This window comes from Danio rerio, chromosome 25, assembly GCF_049306965.1.
Source record: "Danio rerio strain Tuebingen ecotype United States chromosome 25, GRCz12tu, whole genome shotgun sequence".
NCBI classification, from domain to species: Eukaryota; Metazoa; Chordata; class Actinopteri; order Cypriniformes; family Danionidae; genus Danio; species Danio rerio.
This window is the reverse complement of record NC_133200.1, coordinates 18,587,139-18,612,404: the sequence shown is the minus strand read 5'-3', so window position 1 is coordinate 18,612,404 and position 25,266 is coordinate 18,587,139. Positions and strand designations below refer to the sequence as shown.

General features: G+C 36.4%; 1 protein-coding gene and 1 long non-coding RNA gene across 3 annotated transcripts in view; one reads left to right on the top strand and one right to left on the bottom strand.

The window, feature by feature from the left end:
• Window positions 1-25,266, bottom strand: part of vac14 (vac14 homolog (S. cerevisiae)) — a 210,896-nt gene that overhangs the window by 151,978 nt on the left and 33,652 nt on the right. The window lies entirely within an intron of this gene.
• On the top strand, window positions 17,974-21,544 carry LOC141380948 (uncharacterized). Of its 2 annotated transcripts, none has more exons than XR_012400365.1 (5): window positions 17,974-18,029; window positions 19,273-19,378; window positions 19,501-19,571; window positions 21,022-21,206; window positions 21,372-21,544. It is a non-coding gene; the product is annotated as an uncharacterized lncRNA (long non-coding RNA). The 2 variants fall into 2 exon arrangements; XR_012400366.1 differs by having other exon boundaries at window positions 19,501-19,567; window positions 21,372-21,503.

Below are 25,266 nucleotides of genomic sequence, written 5' to 3'. Positions count from 1 at the left end.
TGAGCATGTCTCCTATCGTCAGCCTTTTTATAGGATTTGGAGGAAATGGGTCATGACTTCCTGCACTCATTTTATAGCTGAATGATCTCACCTCCAAAGGTAAGGTTTAACAAGAACTTATGAGCCTGTGTGTGGGGAACATAAAGTTTAAAGGAGAATTGGGTAGGTATACTGCCATTCAGGCCCTAAATAAGTCAGGTGTTGGGTTTTGGTGGCACCTCCAACTTTAATCTGAGCATAACAGTCAAGTTATGTTTATTCTGGAGAATATTTGCATGTTTGACTTTAAGTCATGTCTTTATTTGTTTAATGCAGGCTACATATGCGCAGAGGAAATTTCAAACCCAGTTTCACTCGCCATTAGTTTTCTCAGATATTTGAATTTGTGACCACTAATCTAAATGGAAAAAGTTAACTACATCTGTAGGATTATGGGGGCAGCACGGTGGCTCAGTGGTTAGCACTGTTGCCTCATAGCAAAAAGGTCGCTGGATCGAGTCTCGGCTGGGCCAGTGGGCATTTCTGTGTGGAGTTTGCGTGGTGCTCCGGTTTCCCTATAATGATACAGATGAATAGGGATAACTAAATCGTTGAGGTGTATGAGTGCGTGTGTGAATGTGATAGTGTATGGGTGCTTCCCAGTACTGGGCTGCGGCTGAAAGGGCATCCACTGCCTAAAACATATTCTGGAATAGTTGTTGGTTCATTCCACTGTGGTGAACCCTGATAAATAAGGGACTAAGCCGAAGGAAATGAATGAATGTAGGATTACGGTGTTGCAAAGAGGATTAGCTGGCATATTCTTGCATATTAGATGCAACTTGTGGATAGGATGAACCATCAGGAAACTAGATAAACTAAACAGAACAATTACTAGGGCTGTATCCAAAACACACCATTAATCAGGGCGCTATTGGAGGGCGCAACCATTTGTAGTGGTGTCCAAAACCATAGTAAATGTTTTGAAGTGAACTTGATCAATACCACAATGCATTGCAATAATGGGCATATAACCATAATGCACAAGATGGCATAGACAGCATTCTATTGGTATCAGTTTTTAAATAATTTATTATCTAATTGTTAAATGAGCATTTGTATACATGATTGAAATCAAAATACTTTGTTTCATTACTAATAGACAGCCCAGCAAGCATTTTTTTGTTTTTAAAGATATCTAATAGACATCTAAACATAGTCGTCTTGGCTAAAACATGGCTAAATGTGGGCTGTCAGTGAAAATCTAATAGACGTCTAACAACAGGCCAAAACTAGACTAGTCATCAAATAAACAGAAATGAATAACTACACATATATAGTCTGTCTAACCTGTCTACTTGACGACTAGTCTAGTTTTGGGAAACATTTGAAGACATGAAGAGGTGAGCTGAGCAAAGAGACAACAATACCTTCATAGACAAAAGAGCAGGTAAACATTGAATTATTATTTTCTCCTTCTTATAGTATTCTATTTATGACTTATTTGTCATGTGATCAACCTTTTGGGCTAGTTGTAGATGTGTTTGGAAGCAATTTGTTACATTTTAATAATATTTTGGCAAATTGAACCAAATGAATGAAATGACTCTAAAAAAAATTTGTTCATCTCGATGTCAGTAAAATTATCCGAACTTCCTATTGTCACCGGCTCGGTCCCAGCTATTCCCCCCACTAACCAGCAGAGGTCATCATCACCGGACTATTGACATTACGTCATCCATCTACACTGATTGCAGACACACCTGACACACATCTACAATCACCTTCCACACACACATAAGCAGCACACACACGCTGCTTCAGTGCGAAGTCTTGTTTTGCCCTGCAGACATTTCTGAGCGTTTTCTCCTGATCCTGATTACTTCTTGTTGCCAACCCGGACTGTTTCTCGACCCTGTATTTATATCGCCGCCTGCCCTGAACCTTGCCTGCTTTAGGACTCTGAATCTCTGCCGCCAGCCCTGATCCCAGCCTGTTATCCGATGCCGATTGCTAGCCGCCTGTCTACTAACCTGTACTCTCCTGCTGTACACTTGAGTATACACTTTTTCCTGTTTAATCTCATTTGTATAATAAACGTACTGCACATGGATCCATCTGTCTGAGCATTCGTTACACCCATCACTAGTCAGTTGGACAGTCAGTCAGTCGACAGCGGCTTCTGGTGGATCTAAGTGAGAACAGCAGGTGAGAATGGCTCATTTTTTTTTTTGGCTCACAAATTTGAGATCTCAAAAAGCGAACACAGCGACCTCTGCCGAATTTTGAAAAAAAAAAAAAAAAAAAAACGTAGCTCCTGGGATGTATTTTGATCTCTCCAGAAATGTATATAAATGTACATAATCAGAATGAGCCTGGATTGAACTAAACAGATGACCAAGGAACTCTTAAGGAATGTTTACACAACAACAATGTAATAGCTTTAAGTACAGACTATGTGGTCACACAAAAATGCTGCATTATTCTGCATATAAGGCTATTTTGAAATGGCTGTCAATAATAAAATGTTGCTTTTTTTTATACAGTGTTGTAGTTACATCATCGTACTAGCAAAACTGAGCAGATAAACTCTGACATCTAGATTACAATAGGCTAGATCCATATTTCATACATATTTTCCATTCAACTTCAATAGTGGCGTCTTTTAACCAAAAGATCTAATTAAATGCATTCGGAGAGTGTTGCCGAAACTCAACGAGATGCATCTGACAGCCCGAGGACTGGGAAATGATGAATGTCTGAAGTTTTCTGCTCGGCGAAAACTGCAAGCCTTGAGGCAATCTGAACAGAGCAACGACAGACAAAGAAAAGTTCCACACTGCATATCAGAGATCATCTCCTGCAATCTATTATTAATCAACATCACTGATAGCTCACTAAAGCATGCCAGTGTTTTCTCATTCACCCGTTTGTCTTGCGCTCTCCGGTTTCATCAAAGTGCAAACAAACACTGCAGAAATGAGCATAAGTTGGACTTGGTTTTGTGTTTTTCCATTTCTTTTTGATGTTTGTAAGGGAGTGCAAACTACCCATACAGTATCCCATGAGGACACTAGGGTGCAAGCGAAACCCCTAGTGAGCCAATTAAACTTTACAGAGCAACTAAAACCTAACGTAGCATGTGTAACACTCTCCACATGGAGTGTATCACTTCAGAAAACTAATAAATGTTTTATCAAACCATTTACGCTGTCCGTCTCTGTTGAGACTAGTGCTCTGCTGAACTTTGCATTGTTTTTCTGTTTACTATTCTGTCTGTGTAGGCTCTGCAAATATTGCTTTGAACATCTGAGCCACTAATCTTGGAGTTGATCGTGAAGAGTATTGCGTGGTTCCTTATCTTATATATTAACTTTATAAAAGGGGAGTCAAACAGCCTTTTTCCACCTTATCCTTCAGTATACGCAAAATATGAAAGTAAGTCATAAAACCTTGGTATATGCTACATGCTAAACAATAAAGTCTCTCTAGACAGCCCAAATAGCCAATCAGATCACCGCACGGCCTTGTTGCTATCCTCCATTTGATGTGTCAAGCTTTGAAATTCATCATACTCAGCTGAACTGTTGCACACATACTTTTTGAAAGTGATTAAAATGTTTAGTTAAACTCAGTAAAAGCCAAACAACTAATTAAATCACTGTACAAAGAATATTTGTTGCTATTCGCTGTTTTGTCTGTCAAATTCTTGAGTATTTTCAGATATATGCAAACCTCAGATATGCAAAAGCTGCACTGAAAAAATTATTAATTGGATTTACACATTTTTTAAGGTAAGTGGTTGCAATCAATTTATATGGACTTAATTTGAACAAACAAATTAAATGTAGTTATATTACACTTGTTTGGAACCACTTACCTTAAAAAGTTTTAGTAAATTCAATAAATCGTTTTTTTCAGTGTGCTTATAAATTAGCTAATCTGCCATTTGTCTGCCAGTGTGTGAAGGTTGCAATGCTTTACCGAATTGTCAGATATGTACACACCTCAGTTTTTGGGCAAATTCCTTTAAGAAAGTTGCTTGTTCGAGCCCCAGCAGGGTCAGTTGGCATTTCTGTGTGGAGCTTGCATGTTCTTGTGTTCGCGTGGGTTTCCTCCGGGTGCTCCGGTTTCCCCCACAGACCAAAGACATGGTCTAATGGTGAATTGAATAAGCTAAATTGGCCATAGTGTAAGTCTGGGTGTGAATGCAAGAGTGTTTGGGTATTTCCCAGTGCTGGGCTGTGGCTGGAATGGCATCTGCTGCGTAAAACACATGCTGGATAAGTTGGTGGTTCATTCCGCTGTGGCAACTTCTGATTAATAAAGGGTTTAAGTTGAAAAGAAAGTGAATGAATGAATAACATGAATGACAGCCCGAATAGCCATTTTACCATACAATCTTTGCAGCTTGACCTGATTTACTGAATGGTCAAATACTGCAAACTACCTTTTCTGGCACAAAAAAAAGACTTAACTGTGGCTAATAAACTGTGACAGTCCAAATAGCCATTATAATTGCCGCAATTTTTGCCATCTGCCAGATTCTTATATAGTTGAAAGATATTGTTGTGGCATGTATAATTTGAAGATTAAGAGCGTTTGATTTGTTCCATTACCAAAATCTGCCGGTAATCTACAAAAATACAGACACTAGATCAGGCTTGTTCTTTTATTTGATATGGTGAGTGATTTATTTATAAATTTTGTTGATTTGACTGTGTAATGCTGTCGCCACACAGCAAGAAGGTCGCTGGTTCGAGCCTCGGCTGGGTCAGTTGGCGTTTGAGTTGTCATGTTCACCAGCGAACAACCACCAGATGTCGCTGGTAAACACTCACTCATAAAACTACATATCTGCCTACTTCTGGACTACATATGCATACATGCACTTCTCCTAGACACTCACGCCTGCTCACTCATCTAGCTTGATTACATTTGCACACCTGAGGACTTTCAGAGACTGATTAACACACACTATTTAAGCCACACATTCACCCCTTCAGTTTGCAGAGTCTTGTTTATCTGTAAGGTGACATTACAACGCGGCATCCTGGTCTTGTTTCTCTGTGTTTTGAACCTAGCCTTGTTTATTTAGTTTTCCTTGTCTGCCACCTGCCTTTCTGACCTCTAGCCTGTATTCGACTGTGATTCTGGACTGTCTCCAAATACCTGTTTGCACCTGTGTTGACCATCGCTTGCCTGATTTTGAATAAACCTGCATTTGGATCCTAACTTCTGTTGTCAGTGTCACTCCCCGGCATTACAGGAGTTTGCATGTTCCCCCTGCATTTGCGTTGGTTTCCTCTGGGTGCTCTGGTTTCCCTCACAGTCCAAATTGTCGAGACTGTATTTTTAAGGCTTGGTTGTGTTTATGGAGTGCAAAACAATGTGTGCTCATGTTTCATTTGTAGAAAATCAGGTCATTCATATCATTCACATATCTTACTTTAATTATATACAGCTATTCAGCTAACATGAAAATGACCATCATATTTCCTAGTTCTCCAAATGCAAGCCCTCAAGAGACTCTGATTGGTCAGCTTACATAATGTGCTGTGATTCACGGATCGGCTCCATGTCACCAGGAAGCGGCTCTGCTATAACATTACAGTGCATCTGGCCACGCCCCTTCACTGGGTGTATGCTCGTAACATGAAGGGTTTATGACATCATTATATCAGATGTATTTTTGTAGTCCTAACACTTCGTTCGCTGTAGGCTTTGCTAAGCTAACTCTGTAAAAGCTAATGTTTCTCTTTGCATTGAACTATGAGCATCTTACATTCAGAGATGTTGTTCATGTTCACACAGCTACATTACACATCAACTAAAGTTTAAAATATGATATTGTAGTGGACCACCCCTTTAAATTCAGCACATATTAATTGTTTGCAACCACTTACCTTTAAAAACTTGTATTTTTTTATATGGATGAATGAGTGGCTGATTTAAATGAGTTCTTACATTATGAGATTGACTTCCGGTAAGTTGGCGATGTAAGAAGTCGCAAGTTTCTGCTCCAAATATTACTTTCAATGAGTTTGATTAATCTGAGTTCTCTATACACATTACTAATAATACTAATAATAAGACTAATAATACATCATGAAAGCGTGCTTAACGTAATATGCTGAGAGTTAATACATAAAAGAATACTGAAATAACTGAGGAGCATAACGTGCAAGCAGCGGGCATGGCGGCTTCGATACACAGAAAGACGACATCCACAAGCTTCTCGGGGTCATCAGATCAGAGATGCAGTGGTGGATTTAGGCATGGGCATTATGGGCGATCACTCATCTTGCTGGGGGACAGCATAGGGAGACGGTGACAGGGAGAAAAAAAAACAAGCCCCAGTAAAAGCTTTGAGATACCATTTACGCAGGTATATTGATTCAGAGTGTTAATCTCAGAGTAATAGTGTAACTTTTGTGCAGACATGTCTGCACGCAGCAAGGTTTGCAAATCAACAAAACTAAAGTTTATATGATCATAAGCTTATTTTGACTGAGCATGGCTATGAAGCAGAAAGGAGCGATTATTGAGTCAGCGAGGGTTTACATTTTAGTATTGATTTCTGTCATTTATGTAGAATAATAATTGCATTTTAAAAATAATATTGGGTTGTATTTTGGCCAGTACTGGGTTGCGGCTGGATGGGCAACCGTATGGGTTGGTTCACCCAGGGTGCCATTTAAACTAGAACCGCCACTGCAGAGGTCAGAGTTTACATTCTTTCCGAGCTAAACCTCCATTTCAGCTATGAAAACATCGCTGCAAACCCAGGGAAGAAAACTGAAAGATGTCTTTGAAGAATTATTAACTGACATAGATGCTTGCGTCACTTCTTTGTAAACTGAATGAGCAAAAACAACGAATGAAAATGAAAGTCGATGACATCAAAAATGGCTCAAGAAGGAACAACGTGAGAATAATTGGCATTCGAGCACTATTGAAGGACTTCTCACAATATGAGATTATACAATTAAATTAAAAAGCAAGCCAGAAAGGCTATCTTTAACCCCACTCCCCCCTAAAAACATCACCAGACAGCAAGCAGATTTTACAAAATATACAAATGAGATTATGTGGACTGAAGGCAGAGTTAAAGGGACAGTTCACACAAAAATGACAATTTACTCACAAGTTACTAACCCTAGAATGGTTCCGAAGCTTTATGAGCTTTTTTCTTTCTGTTGAACACAAAAGACAAGATATTGAAAATGTTGGAAACTGGTAACTTCACATTGTGCCGGAAAATATGGTGTTTGTATTGGAAGACCAAATTTGGGCTGTTTTGTGATGACTTTTCATATTTTGCCAGTTCATCCTTACCCAGTTAAATGTCAAAGGCAAATGTAAGAAAACCTACAGCAGCAATAAAAGCCTAAGAATGTCCTTGATCTCAGGTTATGGATAATTCACATATTTCACACTGCTCATTCTTTCCATGTTTAAGATTCATAGTGAGAGAGAGAGAGAGAGAGTGAGAGAGAGAGAGAGAGAGAGAGAGAGAGAGAGAGAGAGAGAGAGAGAGAGATCTCCTCAAGTGACACCCGAAATCACATCTTTACAGTTCACACAGGCCTACATGGAAGAAAATCCTGAAATTCATTTGATCATAAAGCATAGATTTATGTCGGCCAAAAAGTGGAAACAGACATCGTTCTTTATAGGCCAAATTGTTCAGTGTGTGTGTGTTGGATGGATGAATCTGCAAAAACAGGGCTTCAGAGAAGTGTTATGTTTAATGTGAAGTTTGATGTTTCGTGAGGATTGGAGAACATTCAAAAGAATCTGTGATCAAAGGGCAAGAGAAAGAGATGTTTCAGAAGCATAAAGGCTGATCTTGGTGTCTGCTTCAGACAAGCAGGCCAGTTTCTGCTTTCTTGTGTACAGTAGTGCAAGACTATATTTCTTCTAAAAACTGAAAAAGATATCATTGGATCTCTGCAGCGGAATAAAAAAACAATAATTTTTACATTAGTCTGTGGTAATACAAATATTATCACAAATAATGAATGTCTTAAAGTACAATAGAATCAGCATACTGTGAAGGAGACTGTAGATCCTGCAGTGACTATGATCTTTGGCTGATTAGTATCCATGGTAACGCATGGGTATAGTTCTTCAATGTAAAACTAATCTTATTTTGAATAACTCTATGGTAAACATTGCTGTTCTGAATACTAGTCAAATATTACGTTAAAAAAACATTTAGTACCCTTGAATCGAACATCAGACAGGAATTTATTCCTTATTTTTGCTTAACTTTTACCCGTCATTGTGTATGGTAGTGCTAATCACCATCAATGCAATATATATTTGGCCATGCGCAAATTTATTGACGTTCTGAGTTGGTTTCCTTCAGTCAAATTTCTGAAACATTCAAATGCATAGTTTAAGTAAGGGGACTATTGTGATTGATGCACTTTTTATGTTTTGTGTCATTTATGGTCACCTTTAGGTGTCAAACTGTATTACTTTGAAAGCAGTGGCGCAGTTACGGGTAAATCTGGTTAATGAGTAAAAATTTAAATAAATAGTTTTAGTTTATTATAATAAATAAAAATAATAAACATCTTATCACGTTGTTATTTTGTATATTTAGTTTTTAAGATGATTTGGGTACACTGACTTTAATTTTTAGCCAGCCAACCCCAGCGCTTCAGGTAAACTGTCTTTCCATTATAAAATCACCACTTTCAAGGTCTGATTTCTTTAAAAATCAGTCATCTTCTTTAAAAATCATCTTATTAGAAGCACTGCATTAAATTCTGCATTAAATATTATACTGCATTAAATATTATATTAAAAATTACATCCGAATGCACAATAAATAGGTTTTTATAAACAAATTACTTTAATTGATGATGTCATTGCGTAATCGCAACTCAAAACTACACCTTTATGCAATATGCAAAGTAATTAATTTTTTCTCAAATTGACTGGCCATCTCAGCAAAAACATTTCAAATATGTCCATTTACTTATTTTCTTGTTGGCTTAGTCCCTTTATTAATCTGGGGTCGCCACAGCAGAATGAACCGCTAACTTATCCAGCACGTTTTTATGCAGCTGATGCCCTTCCAGCCGCAACCCATCTCTGGGAAACATCCACACACACACTCATTCACACACACACTCATACACTACAGACAATTTAGCCTACCAAATTCACCTCTAAAGCATGTCTTTGGACTGTGGGGGAAACCGGAGCACCCAGAGAAAACCCACACGAACGCATGGAGAACATGCAAACTCCACACAGAAACGCCATGGCTAGAACCAGCGACCCAGCGACCTTCTTGCTGTGAGGCGACAGCACTACCTACTGCACCACTGCATCGCCTATGTCCATTTAGATTTGTATAAAAAACAGAGTTGACTATTTGTAAAAGTAATACAAGCACTTTTTGATAAGAATTTTTCATAGATTTAAATACATCAGATGTCGCCAACCCTGTTGTTCTCTATTGGAAGGAATGCATCAATAGAGCCGCCATTTTAGTACAGGGTAGTGCTCCTTTGAAATGAATGTGGTACCAAGGTGCAGTGGAGGACTGTGGTCATCCAGAGCCAGTAATATATGAGCACTATCACACAAATTGCAGTGCAATATGGCTGTATATCAGCACTGATGGGAGGCGTGCGGCCTCGTGTCTTAGTGTCCCACCAGTGCTAATATACAGCCATATTGCGTTTATACAACTGTTCAACGGCACAATCGTGTATATAAATAAGAAAATCAAACACGGAGAGTCTAAAAACCCCTTTTATTAGGAACTACTTTCACCATTCATTCACATCTGCAGCTGGCATCAAAACAGCAGAAGCCGTTACTAATTCACAACATCACTTTAGAGCTAGTGTTTGAATGACTATGTCTAAAGTGATGACAAAACTGCTGATTTTTGCTCACACTTTAAGATTATAAGGCTGAACATTACACGAAATGCCATCTGTAGGAGCCATACATTGTATTTTGGCTATTGGCCACAAGGTGTCAGTAGGAGACTATATAACTGTGGCTTCACTGCATGGAGTAAGACAGTGTTGGTAGGAAGCACACAGTTTTTGACCGTCTCGTATCGTCTTGAACGTATCGTCTCGTAACTGAAGGTAACAGAGAAGTGTGCTTATAGATAAAGGAAAGTGATTGAGTAATTCTGTTGATTGGAAGTTGATTGGACAATAAATATGTTTTTATTTGCATCTATTTGCTTACGGAATCTGACTTTTACGCATTAAATCTTGCTCACTCTACCAACAACAATAGCGGCATAGGAAAGCCGCTACACCATCCATCTACAGATATACCTTTTTATAGTGTTGCAGTTTACAGTATTTCTCTGTTGCAATCAGGATTTCACAATAATTAACCCCGAAAATAAAAACGAATTCACTACCAGCATGCTGTTGTGTTTGCGATAAGGAAAAACCCTAAACACATACGGACTTTGCTTATTTCAATCTGCCAACACAACACACATTCCTGATATGAAAGCAAATCAGCATAAATACAGCACTACAACATACAAGAGAGAGAGATTGACTTATAATATCACTTACAAACATACCTGCCAACATGTCTCTGAAAATCCGGGAGACCAGGCGGGAGAGGGTGTTCAGGGGTGAGGTTGAGAACCGGGATAGGATGCAGCGGGTTTTGGGTGGCCTTTTTGATCGAGTACTGTACCATACCAAAGTTGGCAACCCCGGGGTGTTTACAGACTGTACCAAAGAGGGGGGTGGCTGAAATTACGGGAGTTTTTTAGGAAGAAATAAAAACGGGATTGTTGCGAGAGACTGGTCTGAAATACGGGATACTCCCCTGAAAAACAGAAGTGTTGGCAGGTGTGCTTACCAGTTTAATATTGATTTGATCTGCTGTAGTTAGAAATCAGACTGTTATATCTTCTAAGCGTAAGGGCTTATTATGCGGTTTTGTCGCCACCTTGTGGATAGAAAACATCAACCGTTGCTGACGAGCTCTCTCAGAAATTGTAAATATTTCAAAATAGGCACTATTCTTGCAAATAAACTGCATAGTTGCGATCTAAACAACTACATTCTCGACTATAAAAGCCTCAAAAGTATATTTTGTTGTCTAACAACTGTAATATTTGTCAAACTGTAGTGTAGTGTAGGGTAAAGAGGCATACGGGTGCTAATATTACTTAAATATATCACAACTATCAGTCAATCAGACAGAACTGTTGTATAAACACATATATGCATATATTTATGATGGGGAGTTTTCCCTGTGGTCAGTATGCACTAATAAAGTACGTAAATTACAATTTTACATCACTTTTCTACATCGATGGATAAGTGACCGCACGGGCATTGCCGGCAAAGAGCATGTGTTTATGTGCATGGAAATTTATTATTTCCCTCCCTGTTTAATTTGGTTTAATCCGTGTCCTGAAACACATTCCCTCTCAAACTTTCACTTTTAAATAACGGAGGGAGCGAATCATTTATAAATGAATCTCTATTATAAACTACTCCTTCCCTAAGCCGACATAATACAAGTTTCTAGCACCGCAGCCTCTTGTCAAATTTCATTTACACTGTTTGCTTATTTTATTCAACAAAACTAGCATAAGCTGATTGATTAGTGGGATTTAGTGCTGCTCTGCCTCATTGTAAATGCAGTAAATGACTGTATTATCATCAATACTTGACACTCAACAAACCCCACACAGACAGACTCTTCCATACCCCTCACTGCACACCATCAATATGTAGCATGTTGCACTTTAACCAATCCATACTTAAAACAATACTGCGTACAACTATGTGAACACCTATTCATTGTACATATCGCTGTCGATTTTACATTGTCCTTTTTTTTTTTTGAGGAGTATGCCATTGTATTTTGCACTGTTGTTGTTTGCACTGTCTGTATCTTGCACTGTCTGTATTTTGCACTGTCATTTTATTTGCACTGTCAGTATTTTACACTGTCGTTGTGTTTGCACTACTGTATCTGTATTTTGTACTGTCTGGAGCCAGCACCTGAGCTTTTCACATGTGCCGCTTATGATTTGACAATAAAAGTGATTTGATTTGATTTGATTTGATAAATTCAAGTTACTGGAAATACACCTCAGAGATTTTGGTCCATATTGGCCTGTTATCCTGCATCAGAAGATGGGTACACTGTTGTCACTGTGGCAATCCCAGGTGGGTCCCACATGGGCCATCCCAGGTCAGTCCCACATAGGCCATCCCAGGTGGGTTCCACATGGGCCATCCCAGATAGGTCCAACATAGGCCATCCCCTCTTGGTGAATTCAGGGCATGTGCCCCAGTAAAAAACGCCAGGGCCCCAGAAAATGCTGTTAGGTATGATTTACTTTGTATGCAAGTGTATTTATTAAGAGTGGTAATCACGGAATAAATAAGTTATTCTCTCTCTTTATTCTTTTCTGCTCTGCTCCCGGTGTAAAGTCCCGGTGTAAGTCAGCCACTTTAAACATAGTAAATAGTTTGAACAATAACAGACTTAAAGGTAAAAAATAAAGATAAATAAAATGTCAATATTTAAATTAAAATGTGATTTTAAAAGTTAATTAAAAATGGCTCTATTCTTAAAACGTTAAAAGAAACCTTTTGCTGTACTTAAATGTAAAGTATTATCATAAAGTAGCCTATTCATCAAAACCTGCAAATGTTTCTTGGACCTTATAAATATTGGGTATATACGTATCAATTTTAAAATATATTTTGCATTTATATATGACTTATTTATATGTCTTTGAAATGTAAACATTAGCTTGTATTTTAAATTGGATTTACATATTTAAATTAGAAACTAGATCTGCTTACTGCTCGTTAGAGTAGCCTATGTGTGCCAGAGAAGCAAGTGATTAAACTATACCTGTCAGTCTTTTGTGTAATTCTAAAAAGTATTAATGCCTCTCTGTTACTGTTCAAGCATTGTTAATAAAAAAAAATAAATAAAAAAAATAATAAAAACTATACCTGTCAACATTGGGATAAAAATGTACAAGATATGCCCCCAACAACCATACAAGTATGGAGAGGAAAATAAGCTCAAATAATAGAATACATGACAAACATTTAAAAAAATGAAAATAAAATAAAAAGTTTAACCTATTCAAATCAAAAGTGTGTTAATTTTTTTTTACTTAAATTATTCCTCCGTGTACCACTAGAAGGAAGCCTGCGTACCACTTGTGCTACATGTACCACTGTTTGAGAACCACTGGTCTAGCATAGTGACATTGGCACACTGTTTTGACCAGTGCGGTTGGACATTTGTTCTGTTGTTTTGGGAGTTCTGTACAAATATTTCAGCGCTTTTGACGCATGCTCAGGGTCCGTATGCGATATCTAGTGTATATATCTATGAGAACTTTTAATTATAACATTGATAATGAACAGTTACATTCTTTTAAACAATCACAGTTTGTGTACTTACTCTTTTTAACTTGTGAAATTAACACATTTGTGAAAATGACAACAATTATAGCACTATTGGAATGTATTGCTACAAAAAAAACAACAATTATACATGTAACAAATATGATTAAATTAACAGTCATGAAAAACAATCAGAGTTAGCTATTTACTCTACTGAGTGAAGCCTGCAGCCACTTTTTTTTAAAGCTAAAAGTAGCCAAATTAATGTTAAAAAAATGCTAGATTTGTTGTCAGGTGCTTTTATAAAAAAACGTTGCTAGGGTAGTATGAAAAGTTGGTAAATCTATCAACAAAATTGCTAAGTTGGCCACACAGCAAGCGTTTTCACTTTTCCTATTGGTGCATTCGCTTGTCAAAATGATGATTCGTCCGCTTTTGTTAGTCCCGCCCACAATGTTAATTTACGAGGAAAGCATGGATGTGAAAACTGTGAAACTATAAAATTCAGTCGATTTTTCGAGAGGATTAACATTTAATTTCTGTTGAAAGTATTTTGTAGTGATGAATCAGGACCGTCTACAACTGAAACCAGAACATGGATACAGGTGATGGATTTGCAAGATGGAAATGTCTGAGGTGAGCAAAGGTAACGTTAGGCCACAATGTTCATCATAAGCTAAAAGCATTATCTATGAGCTAAAAGAAGCTAGAAAATAAAGCTATATAAAAGTTGTTTTGTTAGCATAAAATGTATTCGAGCATGCTCTCCGCTGGATGTGCACTTTACTGTTTGATTATGAAAATGAAACAAATTCACTTTCATCATAACTGAATCTCACAGGTGACGTTACGATAACTCATTAGGTGCGTTCGACATGAAGCTCAGCTGCAGCCGGTGATGAACGAGATTAGCCGAGCGCAGGCGGGGGTGGAGTTGAAAACCGAGCCGTCAAGACGGACAGCTGGACACTTCGGGACTCAAAGTTGCTGCAGTCATGATGACCGATCACATAGCGTCATCATATATTTTTTTATAACAACAAAACATTTACAAAAAAAAAAACAGCATACAGTCTCTACAAACTGTAGTTCCTTTTTAAACAATAAGGGAGAATTATGAATAAAATATATAACAAATGCATGAGAGAAATAAGAGGAAATGAGAGGTTAATATAACATAAAAACGAACAGGTCTATTAAATACAAAGCAATAAGCATAAATTCTAGGAGTTAAACATCAATCTTTAGGCTAATAATTCTTGTTTGAATATGCTAAAAAAGGGTTTACATATGTGTACATTTATAGATATAAAAATTTCCGATGTAAAAAGCAAAACAAGGTGTTTTGATTAGGTCTTAATAAATGAATAAATAGAATTGATTTACAATTCAAGTTGGATAATTTATACAAATTAAAAGCAGAAGGGGCTTTCATAAGGTCAAGGCAAAGGTGGCTTGAATATGGTGAACAAATGTCTTCCTATTTTTTCAAGCTTGAAAAAAATAGGTCTAAACATAACTCTATTTGTCAATTAAAAATTGGAGAGCTTGTCTCTGAAAATCCCAAAGAAATTTCCCAACATTGTTATAAGTTTTATTCCAATTTGTATAAATCAAAATTTAATCTAGCTGATCTGGATACCTTTACAACATTTCTTGATGATATCAATTCTATTAGTAATGATGAAAAAACTATGTGTGACTCACCAAATACTATTAGTGAGGTTAAGGAAGCAATTTTGCATTTAAAAAGTAACAAGTCACCTGGAAGTGATGGGATAACAGCCGAATTTTATAAACTATATTCTGAATTAGTATCTCTGTTCCTTCTCCAAGTGTTTATAGAAGGTTTTAACTGCTCTGAGCTCCCTGTTAGTATGAAACAAGGTGTCATTTGTTTGATACCTAAACCTAAAAAGGACACGCTTCTTTTAGATAACTGGAGACCCATCAGTTTACTTAATAACGATTATAAATTGTTTGCCCTTATTTTTTCAAAGCGTTTTAAGTTGGTTTTACACTCCATTATTGATGAAAATCAGTCAGGTTTTATGAAAAATCGTCACATTTTAATAACATTAGACTTGTTTTTGACCTTATTGATTATTCAGATTTTATTCAAGATTTTAGTTTAATTTTGTTTTTGGATTTCTTTAAAGCTTTTGATACCATTGAGCCTCCTTTCATCTCTTTTTGTTTAGAAAAATTCGGTTTTGGACCCTTCTTTTGTAATGCAATGAGTACAATGTATGCTGGGGGAAACAGCTCAGTGAAATTAGGACATGGAACTACACAGATATTTCTATTAGAAAGAGGAATTCGGCAGGGCTGTCCAGCCTCTGTATACTTGTTTCTTATAGTAGCCCAAACCTTCTGTCACTTTAAGGCAAGTAAGCTAGATGGAATTTAAATTGATGGACGAAATATTTTAATTAGTCAGTTAGCTGACGATACAGCCTTATTTTTAAAAGACTCAAACCAGGTTCATCAGGCTATCAAATCCATTCAGTTGTTCTCTAAAGCCTCGGGTTTGCACCTTAATCTTAAAAAATGTGAAATATTAGCTTTAAAAAACTCTCCCCTATTATCTGTAGAAGGTATACCAGTTAAAGAAGCTGTTAATTATTTAGGTGTTGTCATTTCAAAAAAAGAACAAGACAGAGTTTCCTTAAACTTTAACCCTGTTTTCAAAAGGATAAAAAGTAAATTCAATTTTTGGTTATTAAGGGATTTGTCCTTAAGGGGCAGAGTTCTTCTTTCAAAAGCAGAAGGAATTTCTAGATTAACCTATTTTGCTTCAACCTTATATCTAGATAATAAAACAGTCAAGTCTATTGATACGATTTTATTTAATTTCTTATGGAAGAATCGTGTACACTACATGCGCAAATCTGTTGTTTTAAATTCCCTTAAAAATGGGGTTCTTGACTTTTTGGATTTCTCTTCTCTAAATAATACTCTTAAATTAATTGGTTAAAGTTTTGTCTAAATAAACCTTCTTTCTAGAAATTTAATTCCCAATTTTATTTTTGACCAACTTGGAGGTCTTTCCTTTTTATTATTATGCGATTATAAAATTGAGAAATTACCAGTGAAGCTCTCTGCTTTTCATGCTCAAGTCTTGTTGGCGTGGAAACTGATCTACAAGCACAATTTTTCACCACAACGTTATTTTATTTGGAACAATAGATGTATTTTGTATAAATGCAAGAGTATCTTTTTGGAGAGGTGGTTTGAAAAGGGTATCGTTTTAGTTTGTCAATTGTTTAACACTCAAGGGTATCTTATGACATATGACGAGTTTCTTGTACATTTTAACTTTCCTGTAACTCGCAAGGAATTTTCTCTTGTTTTCTCTGCAGTTAATTCTAATATTGTTTTGTGACGACCCCAGGACTTCAGTATGGATGTGGCAGATCCTGATTGGGTGCCTGGTTGTCACCAATTGGCTCAAACCATATAAAAGGGTTTTGAGTGCTAGCTTCTGGAGGACGGTGTGGCTACGGGCCGTCTTCGTGTTCAGATCATCTCTTCATTTCTGAAACCTTATGGTTTTGTTTAGCATTATTTATTTGTGTAGTTAAAGTAGTTATTTTCTTTATTTTCCCCTAGACATTTGTTTATTTGTTGATTTGTTGTTCTATTTAGTTTTATGTATAATAAATAAGTTGCATATACATTCTTTTGTTGTCCGAACTCTTTTATGTTGCGACTCAAACGAGGGGGTCGTAACATAAAATTGGGCGCTCGTCCGGATAATTTAACTACACATAAGGTAATGCATTTTGTTTGTGTTCACCAATGTAAATGAGTAGACTTCAGGTAGTTAGAGTGTTCTCAGCTGGGTTTGTAATCCTTCCATCGAGACACTATTTGTTATTTTAGTTTGTTATTTTGCCTTTTTTATTTTTGAAGGTTATTCTGGATGGAGATTATTAAGTCTCTGTCGGGGGTACGCATCGGGCTTTTGGCTATGCCAATTGTCCTCGAGCTTAGCGTTTAAAAGCCGCCCCGAGTCCGGTACACCTTTGAAGATTCCCAGATAGCAGGCAGTAATCGGCCCGAGCTCGGCTGCCCTCCGGCGCCTCCGGCTCCGACTCGGCATCGGCGAGTGTTATCCGGGCCGAGTGCGGCCCGCAGCTCGCTCGCGCACATGCGGTTGTGATGCGGCTGTAAAGCACTGGCCCGATTCCGGTCAACCATATGGCAACCGATTAAGGCTGATGGCAACCGATTAAGTTCTTATTTTATCTAGTAATCTGTTAGCTCCACGTTTAATGATAATTTGAGAAAATATTCATGGTACGATAGCAAAAAAAAAAAAAAAAAGAATATTTAGTGTGGATGGTCGCAATGTTTAGACGCAAACAAAACAATATTATTTATAAATAGATTATACATGTCATCTAGAGAAAAACTATGTAAAATTCGCTTAATTTTGAGATAGCACGCTCCTGTGCTGACTGTTTTTGTTTTAAAGCAGAAGTTGGTTTCATAATAAACACATGCGTGACTAAACTCATGATCCACACTCCAATCCAGACGGTGGCGGTAATGCTCCAAAAAGCTGTTTGTCAACCACCATGGCACGAAGATCACAAGAAGAAAAAGTTTGGTTTTTTTAAAGACTTCACGTGGATCCCGGTCAGAAAGGTAAGCTTTTTACTGCTTGTGTACTGTATAATTAGCGAATTTAGAGCTTAAAACATTTCCACGGTGTTTGGTTGTAACAGCGTTTAGTAATTTAAAACAGTTTGATACGAAATGTAACTTGCTTTAAGAAACACGACTGGAGCTAATGTATGCTAACGCTAACAGTTACAAACAGCCTGAAAGTTCATTTTCCTTTAACACAATGTTAGATTGTAACGTGTGTAGTAACTGAAAACTATTTTAATTATTTTAAAGAAACATGAAACGAATTTGTGTGTATGCTAACTTTGCGTTAAAGAAAGTTTCTGTAGACGAATCCATTAACTAACTTGGCAAAACGTGTTTTTTTCCTGATTTAACATTATAAAGTACCGTGGATGTTGAAAAAAATCATTGTACAGGCGTTTACTTATCCAACAGTATTAATTCTGTGATTGTGTAAATAAAAACTAATCGTTTTGGATTAATAAAATATTATTGTTTATCTTGTTTATGCAGTTAGTCACGAAAAGTGATCGAAACTCGACGATTTACTATTCTCTTTAAATTATCCAAGAGAAATATATTACTATGCACTTTAATTCATATGTGTTAGCCTATGTGAATCAATTATATCTTTTGTTCAAGCTGTAATGGTCAGTTAATGTAAAACTGAACGTCTTAAAGCAGATTTTGATGTTTTTTTTGTTTGTTTTTTATGTTATTGACAGTGATAAATTCTGATTTAAATGAATGGGTAACAATATTTGTTGGTTAAGTCTCATTGTTCTTGTTTAACAAAGGTTAGTGAGATCATTTTGCAGTACATCACGACCAAAGAAGTCAATGGCACACTCTTTTGAACGTGAATAGGCATGCTATAGTTGTGTGCTAAAAGTCCATTATAAGCTGTAAACTGCTGATACATTTTCAACATAGATTGAGCTTTTCAGACATTACATTACTAATTGCTTCACAAACAGCTGAAATGGTTTATTGTTATTGGCTGTCATCATCAAAATTTTTCACAATGGTAGGTTATCTTCATGGGTACAGAATAATGCATGTGCTCGGCCATCTTACAAATCTATGTCTCAGATTCATAAGGCTGTCACTCTGCATGAATCTCCGAATAAATCTTGTGCAACCTTCTGTGTACTGATTATTTACACTATAGGTATTATATGCATTAATTAACTTTGATAGTATTTCAGGATTTTAACTTTTCTTTACTGGAGGTTAACAATGTGATGTTTTATTATAGATGCATATGAGGAAGCTCGACTAAAACATCCACATGCAACTGTGATTTCTGACTGGTAGACAGATGAGGACGATGATTGCCTGTCATACATCTCAAGACAGAACAGGTTTGTTTGCAATTATTTTAAACACATACTGTCAACATTGTCATTGATCTATTACAACCTGTGGGTTTTAACCTGGCACTATACTAAAGTGATGTTTTGTTTTGTAAATGTATCTGATCAAGGGACAGTATAGACGCATCTATACCGTGATGAAGAAAAATTACTTGGAACAAAGAGGCTGGATAAAAGGCAGGTATGAAGATTTCAGAAATCAATGCAGCACCACAAGTACCATCACCATCAATGACTATGGCAGAAATCTTAAGACCACCATGAAGATGCAGAGATACTGTACATTCCAGTACACCAGGCGTGTCCAAACTACGGCCCGCGGGCCATCTGCAGCCCGCGAGGCTTTTTATAAATATCAATAGCATCTGGCCCGCTATACAAAAATGAACGTAATTCAATAAATAACCACCGGGTGTCGCTATTACATGCATTCAATTAAGCAGCAGTTCTTGTTATGATCTATCTATCTATCTATATCTATCTATCTGTCTATCTGTCTATCTGTCTGTCTGTCTGTCTGTCTGTCTACACACAGTTGAAGTCTGAATTATTAGCCCCTCATTGATGTATTTCTTCTTTTTTAAATATTTCCCAAATGATGTTGGAGAAAGACTTTTGTTTTATTTCGGCTAGAATAAAAAGCGGTTTAAATTTTTTTATGAACCATTTTAAGGTAAAAATTATTAGCCCCTTAAGTCTTCAGAACAAACCATTGTTATAAAATAACTTGCCTAATTACCTTGACTAGTTAACTTGATTAACCTAGTTAAGCCTTTAAATGTCACTTTAAGCTGTATAGAAGTGTCTTAAAAATATCTAGTCAAATATTATTTACTGTCATCATGGCAAAGATAAAATAAATCAGTTATTAGAAATGAGTTACTAAAACTAATATGTTTAGAAATGTGTGGAAAAAAATGTTTAACTCTCCGTTAAACAGAAATTGGGGAAAAAATAAACGGTGGCTAATAATTTAGGGGGGCTAACCATTCTGACTTCAACTGCATTTATGTATGTATATATATATATATATATATATATATATATATATATATATATATATATATATATATATATATATGTGTATATATATATATATATATATATATATATATATATGTGTATATATATATATGTATATATATATATATGTATATATATATATATATATATATATATATATATATATATATATATATATATATATATATATATATATATATATATATATATATATATATATATGTGTATATGTATATATATATATATATATATATATGTATATATGTGTGTGTGTGTGTCTGTGTGATGTATGTAAAATTTGGCCCGCGACGTTTGTTTTTTTGCATCTGGCCCTCGGCCCAAAATGTTTGGACACTCCTGCAGTACACCTATGAACATTTACAGTCTTTGTTCTAGTGCAGTTTGAGATAAAGACATAACTTATTGCATCTCGTGATGTCTTTGTAAGAATTGAAGACATCACTAAATTTGTTAAGGTTTAATGCAGCTAGAAAGTAAAGATCAACTAGAGAATATCAGCAGTGTCTAACCCACTGTTGTATTTACAGAAGTTGTATGAGAATAAGCTACAGGTTGATTTATACTAATCTGTTATTTTTCTTTTTTAGCACGACTGACTGAAGTTTTAAAATCATGCAACGTCATAAAGCAGCAGCTGGGCCTGATTCTCACAAAACCAAAACAGACGTGATGAAATTCCAGATGTAAACACATTTGACCTTTCTTTGGTCAATTTGATTTGGAAAAGCTTGAAAATCAACTAAAGGAGCAGCCCGAACAAATGAAGAAACTGGTAAGTTCAAGTTCTTGCTAATTTCAAAGTGTTTTAAGTTTATTTGTTTTTTTTTTTTATTGTTTTTTTTGCTTCGTAGGTAGCCTATTTTTTTCCAAATTTTTTCTTTTTTTTTTACATTAGTACTTGTTCACTACTAATTATCTGTTTATCTTTTAATCACAGATGGAGTGAGGACAAATGTCCATACCACGCCACTGATAAAGAAGTGGAAAAATGCATTACAAGGTAGCTACAACTTGACCGTGACAGGGATGGAGGAAGAAAGAAGAGAAAGCTAATGTGTCAAATGTCTACATCACTATTTTGTTTTATTTTTTAAACAACATTTTAAGTGTATTAGGATGTTCCCTGATACTTGAACAATTTGTTTCTTTCATTTGCATTTATATATATATATATATATATATATATATATATATGTATATGTATATATATATATATATATATATATATATATATATATATATATATATATATATATATATATATATATATATATATATATATATATGTGTGTGTGTGTGTGTGTGTGTGTGTGTATATATGTATGGTATGTAGGTATGTATGTATGTGTGTGCGCCAAATTCTGAAGAAACATCTTGATACATTTTTAATAAATGTAATACAAATAAAATTATAAATATAAAATTGCACAAGACGTGTATATATATGAAATGTATAATCATCTCACTCATGTCTTGCTGTTTGTGCAATTGATTTTGTTCAAGTTTATTTAAAAATAAGTTTGACTTTATACTTCTGCAATTATTTATATATATATATATATATGCAGTACATTTTACAAGTTTGACTTGGATATTTTACGGATTGTCATTGGTATTTTTAAGATGTTTCTTGCTATATCTTAAATTGGTTTCTATACTTAGGTTTATATAAAATTTAGCTGTTTTTTACAAATTTTTAATTCAAGTCTATTGGGAAAACAGGGTTGTTTTAAAAACATCTGTGTTTGTGTGTAATTTTTAGATTTTTTGTTTAAATCTTTCTGTGTCTTTAATGTGTTGTTTTATTGTTGTTTTTATATTGATATTCTTGTGCACTACAAAATTATTTATAAAATTTTAGTACTATTTTTTTCTTGCAATTAATAAACGTTTAACATTTATTTATTTTGTCATTTGTCTGATTATTTTCGTTACAGAATGTGTATGCAGTTTGCACTTTATTCAAAGGTTAAACACAGTGCTTACACTTTGTGTTTACATTATAGCCTGTGTTTGCTGTTGTATAAATTCAAATGGTTGTAATACCATATATTAAGTACCAATGTAATACCAAAAGGTTTTATAAGGTGTATAAATACGGAGTCGCGCCAGCTCCGGGCCGCAGCGCACATTACCCTCGCGCCGATTCCGGCGCGGATGCGCAGCGTCGGCTCGCTTACGGCCGCCGCATCTGGCCCGCTTGATTCGGGCCGGAATCGGGCAGTGAGTCCACAGGCATCCGGCCCGAGTCCGGCAGCCGGAGTTGGGCCGAGGGGTAAGTCTTCGGCAGGCGACAATCTAGCCGGAACTGGCCCGAGTGTATTTTGCTATCTGGGTTAGGTAGGTTAAGTTAGTTATATTTCGCGTAGGTAGGAACTGAAGTCTCTCATTTTCATTCTTTTCATAAGGTGACACTTTGTTTTTTTTTTTCCGTATTTGTTAATTACGATGCCCTCCGATTAATAGAGTAACTATAGTTTATAGTAATCTCTTATAACGGTGAGTTTTTGTAAACTGAGCGCGTCTGCTGTTTTTGTTCCTGGCGAAGTGGCTGATGGGATTTGTAGTTGTTAGGCGCTAGTTTCACGTGCGCTTCAGTGTGTGCGCGCTTTGTTGTTGTTGTTAGAGCGTTTGCTGTTGGCAGTCATGTCGTCTTCTTTAATTATTGAAGATTTCTTTGCATTTCCTTCGGAGATACTACTGGAGAGATGTACGAAGGAGGAACTGTTGCAGATCGCGGAGCGTTTTGATATTGAGGTAACGAGTAATGACAAGAAACTCAAGGAAACACTGATGAAAGCTGTGAAGAGCGCACTTTGTGAACGCGGCGTTTTAGAGGTAAGAGCTCCTATTATTCCTGATGAGTCTGTATCGTCTCCTGTTTGTAGTGTCGATCTAAATACAAAGTTTAGTGAAATGTCGTTGCAAGAAAAACAGCTGTGTGTTGATGCGGAAAAATTTAGAGCCGAGCGTGATGTTTGTGCTTTGAAAGAGAAAGAGTTGGAGAATGATTTTGAAGTAAAGAAAATGCAACAACAGTTAGAAATGCGGAAAATGGAGTTGGAGTTGCAGAAAGAGCGAGAGGAAAGAGAGTTTCAATTGCGAAAACTTGAGCTGGAATTGAAATTAAAATCACATCAAGCTCCTGTAATTTCAGCTGCTGAGTCAAATGTGTTTGATGTACACAAAAACATTAGGCTAGTGCCGCCGTTTTTGGAGAGGGAAGTAGAGAAATACTTTCAGCATTTTGAACGTGTTGCAGAGTCATTAAAGTGGCCAAAGACTTTTTGGACATTATTATTGCAGTGCGTGTTGATAGGGAGAGCACAGGATGTGTATTCAGCGTTGACTACAGAGCAAAGTAGCGATTATGAGATTGTGAAGTCCGCTATTTTACAAGCTTATGAATTAGCACCTGAGGCTTATCGACAAAAATTCAGAACTCATTTTAAATCTGAGAAAAGCACTTTTCTTGAGTTTGCTAGAGAGAAAGAAAATCTGTTTGACCGCTGGTGCTCATCTGTAAAAATTAAATCTAAGGAGGAGCTTAGAGAGCTCATTCTTCTTGAAGAGTTTAAGTGCTGTGTTCCAAATGCTGTGGCCATGTATCTTAATGAGCATAAAGTGACTAAACTGTCTGAGGCTGCACTTATGGCAGATGAATTTACTCTCACTCACCAGAATACTGCTCATGTAAATGATATGAGTAGATTAAAGCTGAATTCTATGAGTAAAAGTAAAAAGATGCTTTCACGTCAGCATGTTGTGTCAGTTCCTGCTGAAAATGTTTCACTCACACGTCAAAAAGGTGAAATTATTTGTTTTTATTGTAAAAAAACAAGGACATAAAATTTCTGACTGTGCTATTTTAAAAAAGAAAGATAAATCTGTTAAACCTGTTGGTTTGATTTCAAAAGTGAATCACAATGTTAGCACTAAGCAGATTGAGAAAATAAATATCAGTGAAATGGAGGATAAGACCAGTGTGGATTTTGGGCCATTCATTACTGATGGTAGTGTTTCTTTGCCTGATTCTGATGAATTTGTTCCTGTTCGTATTCTTCGTGATACAGGTGCTGGACAGTCATTTTTGATGCAAGGACTTTTGCCTTTGTCTGAACGTACTGCTACTGGGTCTCATGTGCTGGTCAGAGGGCTTGAAATGGGCTACATGGAAGTTCCATTGCACCACATTCACCTTAACTCCAAACTTGTAACAGGTGATGTAGTTGTAGGAGTTCGTGCTAACCTTCCTATTCCTGGTGTCACCTTTATACTTGGAAATGACTTGGCTGGTGGTAATGTGTGGGAGAAACCTGATGGTGAAATTTCACCTGTAGTGTTTCCTTCTGGTGAAGGATTGAATAAGTCTCCTGACTGTTCTGATTTGTTCCCAGCATGTGCAGTAACTCGAGCGATGACTAAGAGAGGAGTGTTGGATGAGACAGGAAGTGTTCTTAGTGATACTTTTATTTCATCTACAGACTCTTCACTAGAGCCTGGTACTGTGAACACCACTACAGTAGATGAAGAGACTCCTGTGCACAATATTACATCTGTTGATGCACATATTGAAAAGCCCATTTCACTTTCTGAAAGTCCACCTTGTGATGCTAATGCTAACACTTGCTTGTTATCTCCACTTCATAGTGTGACTCGAGCTGAGCTGATTAAAGCCCAGCATGCGGATGAAGCTGTTCAGGAGATGTTTTCCTTAGTCGGTGCTGGTGGAGAAAACAAAGTCTCCACGTCTTATATTCTTCGGGATGGGTTGCTTTGCAGACAACAGCCTATGTCTTCTGACTCTTCTCTTGATCCTAGGATCCAAATTG